Below are 18800 nucleotides of genomic sequence, written 5' to 3' on the forward strand. Positions count from 1 at the left end.
TAGTATTCCATGGTGTATATATGCCACATTTTCTTAATCCAGTCTATTGTTGTTGGACATTTGGGTTGGTTCCAAGTCTTTGCTATTGTGAATAGTGCCACAATAAACATACGTGTGCATGTGTCTTTATAGCAGCATGATTTATAAACCTCTGGGTATATACCCAGTAATGGGATGGCTGGGTCAAATGGTATTTCTAGTTCTAGATCCCTGAGGAATCGTCACACTGACTTCCACAATGGTTGAACTAGTTTACAGTCCCACCAACAGTGTAAAAGTATTCCTATTTCTCCACATCCTCTCCAGCACCTGTTGTTTCCTGACTTTTTAATGATCACCATTCTAACTGGTGTGAGATAGTATCTCATTGTGGTTTTGATATGCATTTCTCTGATGACCCGTGATGATGAGCATTTTTTCCTGTGTCTTTTGGCTGCATAAATGTCTTCTATCGAGAAGTGTCTGTTCATATCCTTGGACCTAAAACCATAAAACCCTAGAAGAAAACCTAGGCAATACCATTCAGGACATAGGCGTGGGCAAGGACTTCATGCCTAAAACACCAAAAGCAATGGCAACAAAAGCCAAAATTGACAAATGGGATCTAATTAAACTAAAGAGCTTCTGCACAGCCAAAGAAATTACCATCAGAGTGAACAGGCAACCTACAGAATGGGAAAAAATTTTTGCAACCTACCCATCTGACAAAGGGCTAATATCCAGAATCTGTAATGAACTCAAACAAATTTACAAGTAAAAATTGATGTTTTAAGAGACATTCACCCATTTAGCAAATGATAGTAAATACATTGAATTGAATCCTGTCTGGTTTCTGGCTATTAAAACAATGACTTTTTAATTGAAACTAAAATAAAAGTTACAATGAACTAGAATAAAATTGCACAAATTAATTCTGCCAGTCAGAAATGAAACATTGTAAGATATCCCTTGTGATCTTCTCAGAAGGATTTTGTTTTCCAAGGCTCTGGCAAACTGATTGGAAGCTATTGCCTTCCTGATTTTCACTTACTTCATCCTGTAAAAGCCTTCTTTTTTTTTCCCATATCAAGATCAAAGACCAAGTCCTGTCTACCAGGCACTTCATAGATTTTATCATTTATTTCATGGGGATTGAAGAACTATCAGATGATATTTGAGAATAACAGCCAAATGAGCATATTAGCCATTCAGGTATAAAAAAAATGGAAGTCAGCAGTCTATCTTTAATTTTGTCACATCCTATAGAGTTAAATCATCAGACTGCAGAGCATCTGTTAATGTGTCCTCAGTTCTTGAGTTATAGTTAACCTAATGCCACTTACCCTACTAAGGAGGAAATTCAGAATCTTCCCATTGGAATTGTACAGTGGGCATTAACCTCTAGGGAATACCAAGGTGCACAGTACATATAATCTCCTTTACACTTCTTAATGACCCTGTTTTACTGTGTTCATTTTACAATAGAGAAAACTGAGGCTCAGAGTGAGCAATGTGTCAGTCTCTGCTCTTCTTCTTGTACATGCCCCTCCTTATCACTTCTACTTATAGAATCTGGTCTCAGAACTTAGTACTTTTTCTCCTCTGTTTCTAAATTTGGGTTGAAGTTGTGTCTATTGATTAAAATCTTAAACATTGAAAAAGTATGAATGCACTTAAATTTCCCATTTCTGAAAAACATTTACTAGTTTTCTGATTAAAACCTTATTTATCTATATCTGTGGTTTGTATAATCATTTTTATCAAGAATTGAAGGTAATGTATTTTCCAATTAGAAATGTATACTTTACCCTTTACTATTTATTAATAAATAAGTCATATTTTAATATGCTTATTCCTTCCAGTAAACAACACTTTTCTTTTTTTGGAGAATTCAATGATTTTAGCCAACTTCAGGCTTCTTAGTTCCTGTATAGTTCACCCATACTTGTCTTCATAAGTAAATCCCTCATAATCCATATTCATTCTATACTTTCTCTTCTCCAACAAAATTCTTACCTTTCTAGTGTTCTTCTATCCATCAGAATTAAAAGAAGAGGTCTTGTCAAATTGATTCTTATTGAATATTTTATGATGTGATTTCTCAAGTTCTCCCTAAATGATATTTTTTTCATTTATTATAACATTTATATATGATTACTTACTTTTAAGTAATCATACATATATGATTTACATATATAAACATATATATACATTGTAAGAATATAATTTAATATATAATATATTTAAGTAATCATATATGGTTTATATATAAATATATATACAATTATATATATGTTTATTCAAACATATATAAACATATATATTTTTATTCAAACATATATATAAACATATATATTCTAACATATACATAAACAGAATAAACATATATATAATTGATTACTTACTAAAGTACTGTACTGGAGTTGAAATAATGAAAAAGGTGCATGGAACTCAACAGTTAGTAAGAGAAGTTAAAGATACAAAGTAATAAATGGCACATAGTCTGTGTAGATAAAGCACTAATTGAATTCAGAAGCAGGAAATACATCTGGAGATAATCTTGGAGAGCCTATCAGTGCAATTGGCATTCACACTGCTTCTAAAAGAAGAAGGATTTGGAAATTTAAAGATGGGAAATCTGAGGAGGAATTATAGCATGAGTCTGCCTAGACCACACCCTCATTTCCCCACAAAGAATGGGACTTCAGGAACTGTGATGAAGAATTTGAGAGCCTCCCTGGCCATCTTCCAATTACCTCATAGAGAGAAACATCAAAATTTCCTCCACTGTATGCCTGCTGTAATTTATTTTGGTTTTGTTATACAGAGCCCTCCCTTTTTAGCAAAAATAACCGTAGATTGCAATGCTTGAAACCAGGTTGTATTTTGTGAAAAATACTTGTTGTAAGATAAAACAGTTTAATTCACATTACTTAAAATTTTACAAGCTTTTCCCCCCAAGCTCAGAGAAATGGATCAAATTGGACTTTAGAAATTGTTGTTTTCAATTCCGTCTACAATCAGTAATAAAATTAAGCATTTTAGATTGACTTTTCTTTGATTCATTTATGTACACTGTGAACAAAATAATAAAACAAAGTTGTATAGGAAGAATGTTGCAAAAAAAAAAATCCTGTCAGTTCAGAGTTCATTTAGATAAAGGCCTTTTGAATCATGTTCCTTACTTTCTGGAGTGGAGAACTAATTTTTACTCCAGTAGATGGTTCATATATCAATTTAAAGAGGGAAAAATAGCACAGAAACACATTTCCAAAAGCATGGGTGCTGAAAAGACTTAGATTAATTTTCTCTCAAGAGCATTGATGTGTTAATCTAGCCAAACACAGTCAAAGTGTAAGATCAAGAAGTATGAGCTATGATGTCACATTTTTTAAAGTACACATAGCATTCAAGAAAATCTTATGTGTTTCAAAGCAAGTCCTCTACATTCAGCCTTCCATATAATTTCTTGTTGGCTGTGACTTCTTCATACTGCATCTTAAATAGATTATCTGTACTCTGCCAATGATCTGTCTATTGACATGAATTATGTTCCATTCTGACTTGTGTATATATACAAGCTGCAATTTGAAAACACTTTTAGTCTAATTCATTTAGCTAAATATATATATATTTATTTTGACAGAGTTTTGCTGTGTTGCCCAGAACGGAGTGCAGTGGTGCGATCTTGGCTCACTGCAATCTCCACATCCTGGGTTCAAGCGATTCTCCTGCTTCAGCTTCCTGAGTAGCTGGGATGACAGGCACGCCACCACACCTGGCTGGTTTTTGTATTTTTAGTACAGACAGGGTTTCACTAATCTATAAACCAAATCTATAATTCCACTAATCTATAAACCAAATCCCCAAGCCAGCACCACACTGTCTTTATTATTGTAATTTGGTAGTAAGTTTTAAATTGGAAACTGTGAGTTTCACAACTTTTTTGCCCCTACAACATTTTGACTATCTTGTGTCGTTTGCATTCTATATGAATTTTAGGATTAGCTTCTTTTTTTATCCCTTCCCTTGCCCCCTCTACACCCCGAAAGGCCCTAGTGTGTGATCTTACCCTCCCTGTGCCCATATATTATTATTGTTCAACTCTTATTTATGAGTGAGAACATGTGGTGTTTGGTTATCTGTTCCTGTGTTAGTTTGCTGAGAATGATCATTTCCAGGATTAGCTTTCTAATTCTGCAAGAATAGCCACTGGTGTTATATCGAAGCTATATATCAATTTGAGGAGTATTGCTGTTTTAACACTGTAACTCTTACAATCCATAAACACTGAATATTCTTTCATTTGTTTGGGTCTTTAAAAATTTCTTTTAGCAACATTTTGCAGTTTTTAGAGTACAAGTCTTACACTTTTGTGTGTTTGTGTGTGTAATTTATTCCTAAATATTTTCTTTTTTATATCATTGTAAATAAAAATTTTTATTAATTTTATTTTCAGATTGTTTATTGCTAGTGATTTTTTTATATCGAAGTTATATCTTGCCATCTTGCTGAACTCATTTATTAATTTGATCTTTTTGTGTGAATTCCTTAGAATTCATAAATATCAGATTATGTCATCTGAGAATAGGTGTTACCAAAACAGATTATGTCATCTGAGAATAGGTGTTTCCGACACAGGGGTTCTGGCTAGGTCCTGCAGCTTGCAGCACAGAAAGCCAATTACTGAGATGATGATTATTGCCAAGGAAGAAGGCTTTACTCAGGTGCTACAGTCGAGGAGATGGAAGTTCAGTCTCAAACCATCTGCTGGATAGACTAAAAATCAGGAGTTTGTATAGCAGAGAAGAAATGTAACTATATATGAGAAAACAGAAACTTAGGTGGGGGGAGGTAAGGAAGTAATCCTGATAAATGAGGGGCCTGGAGTCTCATTGTCTGGTTGCTATAATCTGGTGAGTTTCAGTTCTTTCATACTTTTTGGGAGGACTGAAGATCTTTTTCTGAGGAAGGAACTCAGATAAAACAAATGTAAGTTTCAAGCTTTAAGACCAACGGGGTCAATTTCTATGTTTATCCAAAGACAACTGTCTGTGAGACTGTTGGGTTGGTTTCAAAGGGATGGCTTTACTTCTTCCTTCTAATTTAATTCTTTCCTTTAATTTAATTTTCTAGCCTATTTTATCTGGCCAGAACCACCAATACAGTGTAGAATAGAAGTGGGCTAAACAGATATTTATGTGTTGTTCCTAATCTTCAAAGGAATGCATTTCATTTTTCACCGTTAATTATTGTGTTAACTATGAATTGTTCATTGTTGGCCTTTGTTATGGTGAGGCAATTTGCTTCTATTCTTAGTTTGTTGAGTATACTTATCATGAAAGGGTGCCAGATTTTGCCAAATTTTTTTTAATCTATTGAGATGGTCTTGAGGATTTTTTTTCTTAATTCTATAGATATGGTATACTATATTCATTGATTTTCATATTCTATACTAAACTTGCATACTTGATAAATCTTATTTGGTCCTGGTGTATAAATTTTTTTATATGCTTTTGGATGATGCAGTCTGCTAGTATTTTTGTTGAGGATTTTTACATACATATTAATAAGAAATATTGATTTATAGTTTTTTCTGTGATGCCTTCATATAGTTTTGGTATGAAGGTATATAGGACTAAGCATGAACTGGGAAGTGTTCCCTTCTATTCTATATTTTGGAAGTGTTTGCAAAGGATTACTGTTAATTCTTTAAACATTTGGTAGAATTCACCAGTGAATCTACTTTGGCTTGAAATTTCTGTTGTGGAAATTTTTTTTATTACTAATCCAATCTCTTTATGTGTTTTAGGTATATACTAATTTTACCTTTCTTCCTGAAACAGTTTTGTTAATTTGTGTCTTTCTAGGAATTTGCCCATTTTCCCCAGTTTATCTCACTTGTAGACATAGGATTGTTTATATTATTCCTTTGTAAGCCTTTTTATTTGTAATTAAAATGCTGGTGGTAATATCGAGTAATATTGCTGTTGATTTCTCCTTTTCAACCTTAAGTAATTTGAGTCTTCTTTCTTTCCCTCTTTGTCAAAGTAGTGTGTTGGATAGTGGCCTTGAAAAATATACGCCCACCCAGAACCTGTGACTGTGAACATTTGATAAAAGAGTGTTTGCAGATATAATTAGTTTAAGGATTATGAATGAGATTATCCTGTATTATCAAGGTACATCCTAAATCTAATGACAAGTGTCATTATAAGAGAAAGGCAGAGGGTGATTTGAAACAGACAAAAGAGAAGATTTAGACAAGGGTAGAGGGAAAGGCCATGTTAAGCTGAAGCAGAGATTAGAGTTATGCAACAAGCCATGGAATGCCTGGGGCTACTAGAAGCTGAAACAAACAAGGAGGTATTTGTTTGTGTACCCATTAACAACCTCTCTTTATTCCTCTCTTTCCCCTATCCTTCCCAGCCTCTGATGACCACCAATCTACTCCTAACTACATGAAGTGAATATTTTTAGCATTATATATGAGTGAGAACATGTGCCATTTGTCTTTATGTGCCCGGCCTATTTTATTTACCATAATGTCTATTTCCATCCAAGTGGCTGCAAATAACAGGATTTCATTATTTTTATGGCTAAATAATATTCCGTTGTGTGCGCATATATATATATATATATATGTCATATTTTCTTTATCCATTCATCTGTTGGTGTACATTTAGGTTGATTCTATATTTTGGCTATTGTGAATTGTGCTGCAATAAACACAGGAGTTCAGGTGTCTCTTTGATATACTGATTTCCTTTATTTTGGTTTTAGAACCAGTAGTGAGATTTCTGGCTCTTACTGTTGTTCCATTATTAGTTTTTTGAGAAATGTGCATACTGTGTTCCACACTGGCTCTATGAATTTACATCCCCACCAACAATGTTCAAGTGTTGCCCTTCTCTTCATCCTCGCCAACATTTATTATTTTCTGTCTTTTTGATAATAGTCATTTTAAGTGGAGTGAGATGATATTTCATTGTGATCTTTGTTGTTGTTGTTTTGAAACAAAGCCCCTCTCTTTCATCCAGGCTGGAGTGCAATGGCACAATCTAGGCTTACTGTAACCTCTCCCTCCCAGGTTCAAGCAATTCTCATGTCTCAGCCTCCCGAGTAGCTGAGGGCTGCTACAAGCGTGCACCAACATGCCGGCTAATTTTTGTATTTTTTGTAGAAATGAGGTTTTGTCATGTTGGCCAGGCTGGCCTTGAAGTCCTGACCTCAAGTGATCTGCCTGCCTCAGCCTACCAAAGTGCTGGGATTACAGGCAAGAGCCGCCTCACCCTGCCATCATTGTGATCTTGATTTGCAATTCTCTGATGATAAGTTAGGTTGAGTATTATTTTCATATACTTGTTAGCTATTTGTATGTCTTCCTTTGAAAAATTTATAGTCGGATCTTTTGCTCATTTTAAAATTGGACTTTTTTTTTAATTGAGTTGAGTTCCTTATGTATTCTGGTTATTTATCTTTTGTCAGATAGATATTCGCAAATGTTTTCTCTCATTCTGTAAGTTGTAATTTAATTTTATTGATTATTTCCTTTGCAGTAAAGAAGCTTTTTTATTTGATCCAATCACATGTAATTTTTTTGTTTGTTTTTGCTTTTGTTATCTGTGCTTTTGAGGTCTTACTAAAAAAATCTTTGCCAAGATCAAACTTGTCCCACCCGCAGCCTATGGGCCACATGCAGCTCAGGATGGCTTTGAATATGGCCCAGTACAAATTTGTAAACTTTCTTAAAACATTATGAAATTTATTTGCAATTTTTATTTAGCTCATCAGCTATCTTAAGTGTTAGCATATTCCATGTGTGGCCCAAGGCAGTTCTTCCAATGTGGCCTAGCCAAAAGACTGTATACGTCTGGCTTAGATCAATGTCCTGAAACATTTCTTCAATGTTTTCTTCTAGTAGTTTCAGAGTTTTAGGTCTTACATATAAGGTCTTACACTTAAGTCTTTAATCCATTATATTTGATTTTTGTATATGGTGAGAGAATGGGTCTAGTTTCTTTCTTCTGCACATGGTTATCCAATTTTCCCATCACCACTTATTGAAGAGACTGTCCTTTACCTAATGGGTGTTCTTGGTGCCTTTGTCAAAAACGAGTTGGCTGTAAATGCATGGAGTTATTTCTGGGTTCTGTATTCTGTTCCCTTGGCCAATGTGTTTGTTTTTATGCCAGTACTATGTTGTTTTGATTACTGTCAGATTCCAACCTGAGCTGGGGTCTGAGGGGACAGGTGGCAAGTAGCTAAAAGAACACTCAAGGGACCATAGGCAGTTGGGAAATGGTGTTATTCTCTTCCCCTCCTACAGAGTCAGCTGTGCAGTTATATTTCTCACAGACAACAGTGGCTCAAAGCCAGATATGAGCTCACACAAACAGGTTACATTAAATGGCTACAAATGTGATTACATAGTGCATGGGATTGTGCGCCTGCACTACAAACCCACTGTGTCATGCTGTACCACATGTCTGCCTCAGCCTTCTCCTGACCAAAGCACAGCCACTTTCCTTACACTCCACTCTCTAGGCTAAGGGAGTTCTCCTGGCAGGGAGACATGCCCACAGGGTGGAAACCTGGACACAAGAGGCCACAGCAGCAATACAGGGAGCAGCAACTCACTACTAGTATTCCTGCTATGCTGCCCATGATTATTAAGGTCCAGCATAGGCCAGAGCCCAGAGACACCCACCATGTCTGTAGGGGGTCATCAGTAAGGCTCTCAGCTGCCTTGATTTCCTGGGAAACTCCTTGCAAAGCTGCTGTTATGTTTTGTTGATTGTCAGGGATGAAGGTACAATATTGCATTCCCAAAAGAGCACAGGTGCCACCTTGGGCAGCAATCAATATGTAGGCCTCTCAGGTTCTGCACTACCACTTTCCTGGTTTGATCAACATCATCTGTCAACAGAAGGAGGGCAACCTGGGTGTAATTCAAGTCTCAAGTGTTATGCTATGGAAGGGCCATAACTTGCATTTCTACAGTTACTACACCTGCTCCAGGGATGGTTAATGCTAAGAGGTAGAGCCACCAGGGGGCTCATCACACTTGCAAAAACCAGGAACATAGCACCTTCCAGTTATGTGAGCATCTAAGGAATGTGGAAATAACAGTGGCAGGCACATAAGGCCACCCTCAGGTAGAGCGGCCAATCCTGTTTGCTGGCAAATATGACCATCCCCTGTCTCCACAGACCCATGAACTCCCAGGGGGCACAAAGTCCTCTGGGGCACAGCCTTGATGAGGCCACCTATTCCATCACACCTTTGGTGTGGTGATACATATTATATGTGTTCAGACTATGGCAGACAACCACCCCACGGTGACATCACCCCAGTGTTGCTCTATACATTGTGATACCTGTGTTAGGGGCACCTTGTGTTCTCTCAGTAACCAGCCCCATCCATCACAGACATTACAGGTCCGCCAGGAAGCAGGCATGCCATGGGTTTTGTGGTGCCACCTATCCAAAGCTGGCCATGTTGCATTCCAAACGTCCGCCATGGAACCCCTAGTCTCCATCCATGTCCAGTTTTCCACAGACGCTGGATGTATGTGCCAGGGCAAGACATCCCCAGCTGCTGCTTGAAGGGTGGTGCAGATCCAACAGTTGGACACATTGGTCAACTCATCGTAGGTGTGGGACCATTCCACAATGCTGTTGGTGCATGTCAACCTACGGTCGAAATGACAAAGTAGGCACAGGTACTAACAGGGGTAAATCATGCCCCTCAGGCAAAATGCAGGCCAAGTTTTCATCTCTAGATAACAATGCAACTGCAAAGGACTTCTGCCCTGGGTGATGGTACCACAACTTTTCAGCACCCCATGGTTCCTTTGGGTCTATATCTTGCCAGAGTTACTGGGGAGCTCATAATAGGCCACACAGGAAATACATATGTCCCCTGGAGGAGAGTTCCTTCCCTGGCCATTCCCCTATGAACGGTCAATCATAGAGGCCATATATTAAGTACCCACTGAGTGACATGTAAATCATACTATAGGCTCTCCCCGCAAGGGGCTAAGATAGCCAACCATATGCAATGGTGGATTTGGTGGGTCCGTGGCCAAAGCCAGGTTTTTTGTTCCCCTGCCTTTAGAGGCACTGGGGCAGGCAACAGCAGATTACCATTGTCCCCATACCTGGTTAGAGGAAGTCATCTTTGGTGTGTATCTGTAAGTGGATGGGGTCAGTGGCCCAGTGTAGCAGTGCCTCTACCGGGGCCTGGCTGCCTTTTCATGGCCACTCATTCAAGCTTTGGAATACCAGGTCCAACCTTGAACTCCAGCCCCACAAAGACGTGGAGTAACATGCAAATGTAACTCGTTTTTCAGGAGTCCCTTATATCACTCAATAATACCAGTAGTTTGTGGGTTATATGGAACCTCCACTTTATGTCCATCCATTGTGCTCACTGTTGTACCTGCTATCCAGGAAAATGTGTTCCCCTATCACATTCAACAGCTGGGGGATAACTGTATAGGGCACACAAGTGTTGCAGGGCCTGAATTGTATGTTGTTGGTTGGCCATCCTGCAAGGGGAGGCAAACAGCAGACTGGTGGCCGTGTCTACAGCTGTCAGCACATGCATATGCCCCTGCGACCTTGGCAGTGGCCTGATGTAGTCTATTTGCCATCTAATCAAGAGCATCTGCCCTACTGCCACTTGTGTAACACTGGGCAGCTTTTTCTGTCTGGGGTATCTCTGTGCCCATGCTGGGCATATCTGGCAGACCTCCCAGATGTCTTACATAGACAAAGATAGATCATAGCACTTATTGACCTATTCCATTAGTTTACTCCCAACGTGGCCCAACTTCTGCTGCAGCCATAGAGCTACATCTTGTGTAGGTGCTGACTCCAACCACCGGACCTGGCCAAGGCATTTGCCTCATCATTGCCCAGGGCAGTGAAAGGCACATGTCCTGACACATGATAGTTACAACGTTTCGGTGGCCCATTTCCCATAGGTCTTGCCACATGGCCTGGCCCCAAATGGGCCTGTGACCAACTAGTTAATTCTGTAACTTTCAGGTAGTTAACCACAAGGATAGGGCTTAATAAACTGCCCAGCTATCAGTGCAGATTACCTTAGGTGTCTCCTCCTTAGTGATCACCATCCACACTGCCCTGAGTTCAACCTATTGACTACTTTGTTCAGGTATTAAACCATATGTTATCAGTACTAGGCTGGACCATGACAGCAGTCCAGGCAGCAGTAGCACCCTGGCTGGACCCATCCTGTCTACCATTCCTCATCGGGAATGGGGGGTGCCTCTCTTGAAATGGTAATGGCTCAGGGTTTAGGGGTGCTTCAGGCTGACCCATGGCCTTATCTTGCGTCAGGACTACAGTTCCCAAGACTTCTTATAATTCTGCTGATAAGGGGCTTGTACTCAGGGTACTCTGCTGTTCTAAGTAGGAGCCCCACTTTGCTAAGGTGGATGTCTCTGCCATCCCAGTCTGGGGTTCATTACCCATGAATATACTTGCTCCCCGACTATTGGGTAAGTTGTCCACACAATGACTGTAGCCCTTCCTGTCACACTTTCACAAGCCTGAAGGGTGGCATGTACAGTTGTTAATTCCTTCTCTATCCATTAATACCAGAGCTCACCTCCATTCCAAAGTTGGGACCAAAAGCCTGCTTGTGTTCTACAGTGCTCTGTGCACTGCCATAGGCCCCAGCCAAAACCCTCTGTGGTCACATGCACATCAAGTTCGAATGGGTGCCCCAGGTCAATTACTTGTAGGGCCTGCACTTGCTGTATGGTCCATTTGGCTGCCAGAAAAGCCACCTCAGCCTCATTGTCCCAATCCCAAGTAGTTCCTGTTTTTGTCAACTGATATAATGGTTTTATTTTCTGAGCCAAACGGGGCACAAATGCTTTCCAATATCCCAAGAGGCTCACAAAAGTCTGTAGCTGCCTCATTATTGTGGTCTGGAGATTTGCCTGAATTTTATTAATGATGGCCTCTGGTATGGCCTTCGTCTTACCTAACCAGTTAATTCCCAGAACTTTGGCAGTTTGGGCAGACAATCCAGGCCTTTGGACCTTGTTTTCATTCACAGCTGGACTGCATGCTGCCAAATGTTGTTGTAAGAGGGGTGCCGCTATTCCAAAACCTGCAAGAGAATCAGAGGTCAACATAATATCATCAACATAATGGAATAGGTGGACCCCCTTTATGACATATGGTGGGTTTATGCACACAGCCCTGCAGCAACACTGTGAAAGTCTATTGTCACCCTTTCCATGTGAAGACAAACTGTTCCTGGCTCTCTGGTGTGATGTCAATAGGGAAGAATGTATGGGCCAAGTCCATCACACAGTGGTACTGTCCCAATTCCATCATCAAGTGATCCATCAAATCCGTGATAGACAACACAGCTGCATGTAAAGTGGGTGTTACTTTATTTAGTTCTCGAACATCCACCATCATCTGCCAAGTTCTGTCAGGCTTTCTGACCAGCCATACCAGAGAATTGTAGGGATTGTGCATGCCATGCACTATCTGCACCTCCTCTAACATCTTAATAGTCTCAGTTATCGCCATATGGCCACCTGGAAAGTGGTATTGATGGGTAGAAGTAACCTGTTGGGGTTGTGGCAGGACCTGGGGCCAGTGATACGTATGTCCACCCAGTAACGGCTTAACCACGTGTATTCAGAGTCTGAATTCTCTGACCATGGATTGTAAAACCAAGCTGTGAAAAATATCTACCCTGGAATGTATTCAAGTATGGAGGAGATATACACAGTTTATAAGTGGGCAGCCAAGTGCCTGAGGCCAAGGTGCAAAGATGCAGGCTTCACTCCCACTGACTGGCCTCTGTCTGTGTATGCAGCCTTGCCTGGAAACTTATCCGGGTTCGCATAGATGAGGCTACAATCTGTGCCAGTGTCTACCAGCAGCAGCACCTGCTGTACCTTGGTGGGAGACCAGTGGATTGCCAATTCCACGTGTGGCCTCCTGTTGTCTGGTGTCCCCCCAAGCTGGGCACGTCAACCAGTTTCCTAATCAAACACAAAACGCTCTATACCTTCACCCATCTGCAAGTAGTCCTTGAGCTGGAGCATCTGGGTGGGACAGGGTCAAGCAGCATCATCCCTCCCGCTCTTGGGCATTTTCTGGAATTGGCGATTCAGGGACAATTGCCTCCACAAAGTTAACAGCACTTCATTGGGTTGCCTCTCAGTTTTCTCTCAGTCAACCCTAGCCAAAATCAAACCAATCTACATATTTGTATGAGTCACCACTGGAGCGCTTTTGTCCCATGAGGTGGCCCCCTGCAGAAGGAGTACCTTCCCCTTTTTTATGGCATAGACTCCTCTGCTTCCCAGAGGGCTGCCATGGCAGTAGTCACCTCATGTATGCAGCACCCCACACACAGATTGACAGTGGCCAGGGAGCCAAAGGCACTCAGGGGTGCACAGCGCAACACAAGGTCCCTCATGTGGGAGGTAGAGTGTTCATCATCTGGCCCTTGGGTATTCAGATCAAACATAGCCTGCTGCATACCCATCTCCTGAATTACTTGCACCACATCCGCATATGACTGCCATTTGCCCACAGTTTCTGGTATTTCTCTGGCATTGTCCCACACCATTTATATGGCCTCTATCAGCCATTCAATGATGGTGTGGTTGCCTTGCTCCTGTGCTAACCACTTGCTCACCTGCAATTGCTGATGGAGGGAGGGATGAGTCATAATGGAGGCCAACTTTTCCATCTCAGATGCAGAGCAGACAATACTGTTGGCTCCCTCATCCCAAAGGCGAAGGATCTAGGCAGGTAGGATTTCCCCCAAGTGCTGCCAGCACTGTTTACCTTATTCCCACAACTCCGTTGGGGTATAGGCAGTGTATGACTTGTGCTCCGTCATGGTAGGAGGTCTCTGAGCCAACCCCTGGGGCCCCAGTGACTTCCTGGTGTATTTTCTGATGAGCCACTGGGGGAGCCCACAACAGAGGTTCTTCCTCCTCGGTGTCAGATCGGGCAGGGGTCTCTGACTGGGATGGTGGGCCCACGCCTACACTAATAGCAGCCTCTAATTCTCATTCCAACCTGTGTACGTCGGCCTTCAGGCTCTCTGCTTGTGCCTGGAGGTCCCTTACCTGTGCTGCATCCTGCAGGGACTGAGTATGCACTTCCCATAGCACAGTCAAAAATGCCCATCCAATTCTGCTGGGAAAGGCACACTCCTTCTCAGTGCTCTGTGCTTCCAGGTGCTTCAGTGCCTTATCCATGCACAGGGGGGACCTGTCCACCACCACCCATGTCTCCACCAGGGCCCATCTTAGCAGCATGTCTGTCACTGGGTACCATAACCCATATTGGGGCCACACGGCTGACCTAGGATCATCAGGGGCCAAGGGCTCACTCACCTTGGAATCCTGCTGACTACACCAATTGTCAAGTTCCAGTATAAGCTGGGGTCTGAGGGGAGCTGGTGAACAGGTGGCAAGTAGCTGAAAAAACACTCAAGGGACCATAGGCAGTTGGGACATGGCTTTATTCTCTCCCCCTCCTACAGAGTCAGCAGTGCAGTTATATTTCTCACAGACAACAGTAGTTCAAGGCCAGATATGAGCTCAAACAGGTTACATTAAATGGCTACATAAATGTGATTATATAGTGCATGGGATTTTGTGCCTGCACTCCAAACCTGCTGCGTCATGCTGTACTGGATGTCTGCCTTGGCCTACTCATGACTAAAGCACAGCCATATTCATTACAATTACTAGGGCTTTGTAGTATACTTTGAGGTCAGGTAATGTGATGTTTCCAGCTTTGCCAATTGTGCTCATGGTTGCTTTGGCTATTCAGTATTGTTTGTGGTCCCATGTACATTTTAGGGTTGCTTTTTCTATTTCTGTGAAGAATGTAATTGGTATTTTGATAGGGACTGCATTCCATCCTTAGGTCATTTTAGATATTTTGGTCATTTTAACAATATTAATTCTTGCAATCCACAGATATGGGATATATTTCCATTTAAGGGGTTTCTTCAATTTCTTTTGTCAGTATAATTTTATTTGTAAAGATCCTTCACTTTTTTGTTTATATTTACTCCCAGGTATTTTTTTTCTTGTAGCTATTGTAAATGGGTTGCTTTCTTGATTGCTTTTTCAGATTGTTTGCTGTTGGTGTACATAAATGATACTGAGTTTTGTATGTTAATTTTTGTATAATAAAACTGTACTAATTTTGTTTGTCAGCTGTACTAGTTTAGGGGTGGTCTTTAGGCTTTTCTTTTTTCTTCGTTTTTGAGATGGAGTCTTGCTCTGTCACCCAGGCTGGAGTGCAGTGGTGCGATCTTGGATCACTGTAAGCTCCACCTCCCAGGTTCATGCCATTCTCCTGCCTCAGCCTCCCGAGTAGCTGGGACCACAGGTGCCCATCACCATGCCCAGCTAATTTTTTGTATTTTTTTTTTGTAGAGACAGGGTTTCACCGTGTTATCCAGGAAGGTCTCGATCTCCTGACCTCGTGATCCACCCTTCTCGGCCTCCCAAAGTGCTGGGATTACAGGGGTAAGCCACTGAACCCAGCCAGGTTTTTCTAAATATAAGATTTTGCCACCGGTGAACAAGAGTATTTTGATTTCTTCATTCCCAGTTTGGATGATCTTTATTTCTTTCTCAAACCTAATTGCCCTGGCTAGTACTTATCTAGTAGTATGCTGAATAAAAGTAGTGAAAGTGGTTAATCTTGTTGTTGCAGATCTCAAAGGAAAGGGTTTCAATTTTTCTCCATTTAGTATGACAATAGCTATGGGTTTGTCACGTAAGGCTTTATTGTTTTGAAGTATGTTCCTTCTATACCAAGTTTGCTGAGAACTTTTATCCTGAAAGGGTGTATTATATCAAATACTTTTTTAGCATCTATGGAAATAAACATTTTATAAAAAATTCTGTTAATATGACGTATCACATTTACAGATTTAAATATGTTGAACCATCTTTGCGTCACTAGGATTAATCTCATTTGATCATGATGAATGATCTTTTTAATATCTTATTGAATTTTGTTTGCTAGTATTTTGTTGAGAATTTTGCATTTTTATTCATCATGAATATTGACCTGCAGTTTCCTTTTTTGTGTTGTCCTTGCATGCATTTGGTGTCAGCATAATGCTGGCCTCATAAAATGATTTGGAAGTATGTCATCCTCTTAAATATTTTTTGAAGAGTTTGAGTAGAATTGTTATTGGTTCTTCTTTAAAAATTTGGTAGAGTTCAGCAGTTCCCATTAAGTCCTGGGATTTTATATGGGAGGGTTTTTATTACTGCTTCGACTACCTTATTCAATATTGGTCTGTTCAGATGTTCTATTTCCACATATTTCAATCTTAGTAAGTTGTATGTACCCATGAATTTTTTCTTTGAAATTTTTTGTTGAATGTTTTCTGATTTGTTGGAATGTAGTTGTTATAATAGGCTATAATCATCCTTTCTATTTTGTGATATCATTAAATACAAACCTGTAATGTCTCCTTTTTCATTTTTTATTTTATTTATTTAGGTCTTCTTTTTTTTCTTCCTTAGTCTACCTAAAGCTTTGTCAATTTTGATTATCTGTTCTTAAAAATCAACTTTTCATTTTGTTGATCTTTTGTATGTTTTTAGTCTCAATTTCATTTATTTATTCTCTGAACTTTATTATTTCTTGCCTTATACTAATTTTGGGTTTGGTTTGTTCTTGCCTTCCCAGTTTCTCTAGATGCATCATTAGGCAGCTTATTTGAAGCTTTACCACTTTTTTGATGTAGATGTTCATTGCTATAAATTTCTTCTTTAGTACTGCTTTTGCTGTATCCCATAGGTTTCAGTATGTTGTTTTTACATTTTCTCTTGTTTCATTTTTTTTCAAATTGCCCTAACTTTTTCATTGGCCCGTTGGTCATTTAAGAGCATACTGCTTAATTTTCATATATTTGTACAGTTTCCAAGGTTTTACGTATTATTGATTTATAATTTTTTCCATTGTGGTCAGAAAAGATACTTAATACTTGACTGTTTTAAATTTGTTGAGACATTGAGACATGTTTTGTGGCCTAATATATTATCTACCCTACAAAGTATTCCATGTACTGATGAGAAGAATGTGTATTATGCAGCCATTGGATAAAATCTTCTTTAAAAGTCATTTAGGTCAATTTGCTCTAGAATTTTGTTTAACTCCAATATTTGTTCATTAATTTTCTGTCTGAATGATCTGTCCATTCCTGGTAGGGGGTTATCGATGTCTTGTACTATTATTTTATTGTGGTGTAGATCTCCCTTTAGATCTACTAATATTTGCTTAAATATGAGGCACTATCGTGTTGGTTACATATATATTTACAATTGTTATATCCTCTTGCTGAATTGACCCTTTTATAATTAATAGTGATCTTCTTTGTGTCTTTTTACAGTTTTTTACTTGAAGTCTATTTTTATCTGATATAAGTATAGCTATTCCTGCTTTTTGTTTGTTTGTCTCCATTTACATGGAAACTTCTGCCATTTCTTCACTTTTATCCTATTTTTATCTTTATAGGTGAAATGAGTTTCTTGTTAGAAGTATATAGTTATATAATTAGATCTTTTAAAAAATATATTCATCTACCCTCTATCTTTTAATTGGAGAATTTTCCATTTACATTTAATGTTACTTTTTATAGGTAAGGACTTACTACTGCCATTTGGTTATTTGTTTTCCGATGTTTTGTAACTCCTCTTGGCATTTCTTCCTTCTTACCATCTTCCGTTTGGGTTTAGTAATTTTTCTCTGGTAGTATGTTTTGATTCCTTGCTTTTTATTTTGTGTGTCTCTTATACCATGAAGCTTATGAAAAATCTTGTAGCTATATAAAGCGCATTTAAACAAACAAAAATTAACTTTGATAACAAAGAAAAGATAGAGAAACAAAGAAAACTATAAAACGATCTTTGAACTTCATCCCCCCAACATATTGACCTTTTTGTTGTCTCAATTTGGATCTTTTTATATCTCTTACCAAGTTCTCATAGTTATTATTTTTAAGAATTTGTCTTTTAGTCTTCATACTATAGATATGAGTGGTTTTCACATTGCAGTTACAGCGTTAGAGTATTCTGAATTTGTCTGTGTACTTACTTTTATCTGTGAGTCTATACATTAAGATGTTGTTTACCTGCACATTAGTGTCTTTTTCTTTTAGACTGAAAAATTCATTTTATTATTTCTTTTAAGAAAGGATCTGGTCTTGGTGAATTTCCTCAGCTTCTGTTTTCTGGGAAAAGCTCCTTCATTCCTTCAGGTTTGAAGGATACTTTTGCTGAGTATAGTATGTTTTGTTTAGCAAGTTTTTTTACTTCAGTACTTTTTATATATCCTTTTTTTTAACTTCAGTACTTTTTATATATCATTCCATTCCACCTGGCCTGGTTTTCACTGAGAATCACTGAGACTTCACTGATAAATCTGTTTTCAGATTGATCAGAGCTCCTTTTTATGTTATTTGGTTATTTTCTCTTTCCACTTTAGGATTCTCTCTTTGCCTTGATATTTCACTGTTTGACTATTATATGACCTGGGATAGTATCATTTGGGTTGTATTTACTTTGTGATACTTGACCTTTCTGTACCTGGATATATCAATTTTTCTCTGGGTTTGCAAATTTTTCTTCATTTCTGTGAATACTCTTTCTTCTCCTTGCTTTCTCTCAACTCCCTCTTGAAGGAAAATGACTCTTACATTTGCTCTTTAAAGGCTATTCTCTAGATCTCGTAGGTGTTCTTTATTTCTTTCCATTATTTTTCTCCTGTGAC

The sequence above is a fragment of the Hylobates moloch genome, unplaced genomic scaffold (assembly GCF_009828535.3).
Source record: "Hylobates moloch isolate HMO894 unplaced genomic scaffold, HMol_V3 SCAFFOLD_1, whole genome shotgun sequence".
NCBI lineage: Eukaryota > Metazoa > Chordata > Mammalia > Primates > Hylobatidae > Hylobates > Hylobates moloch.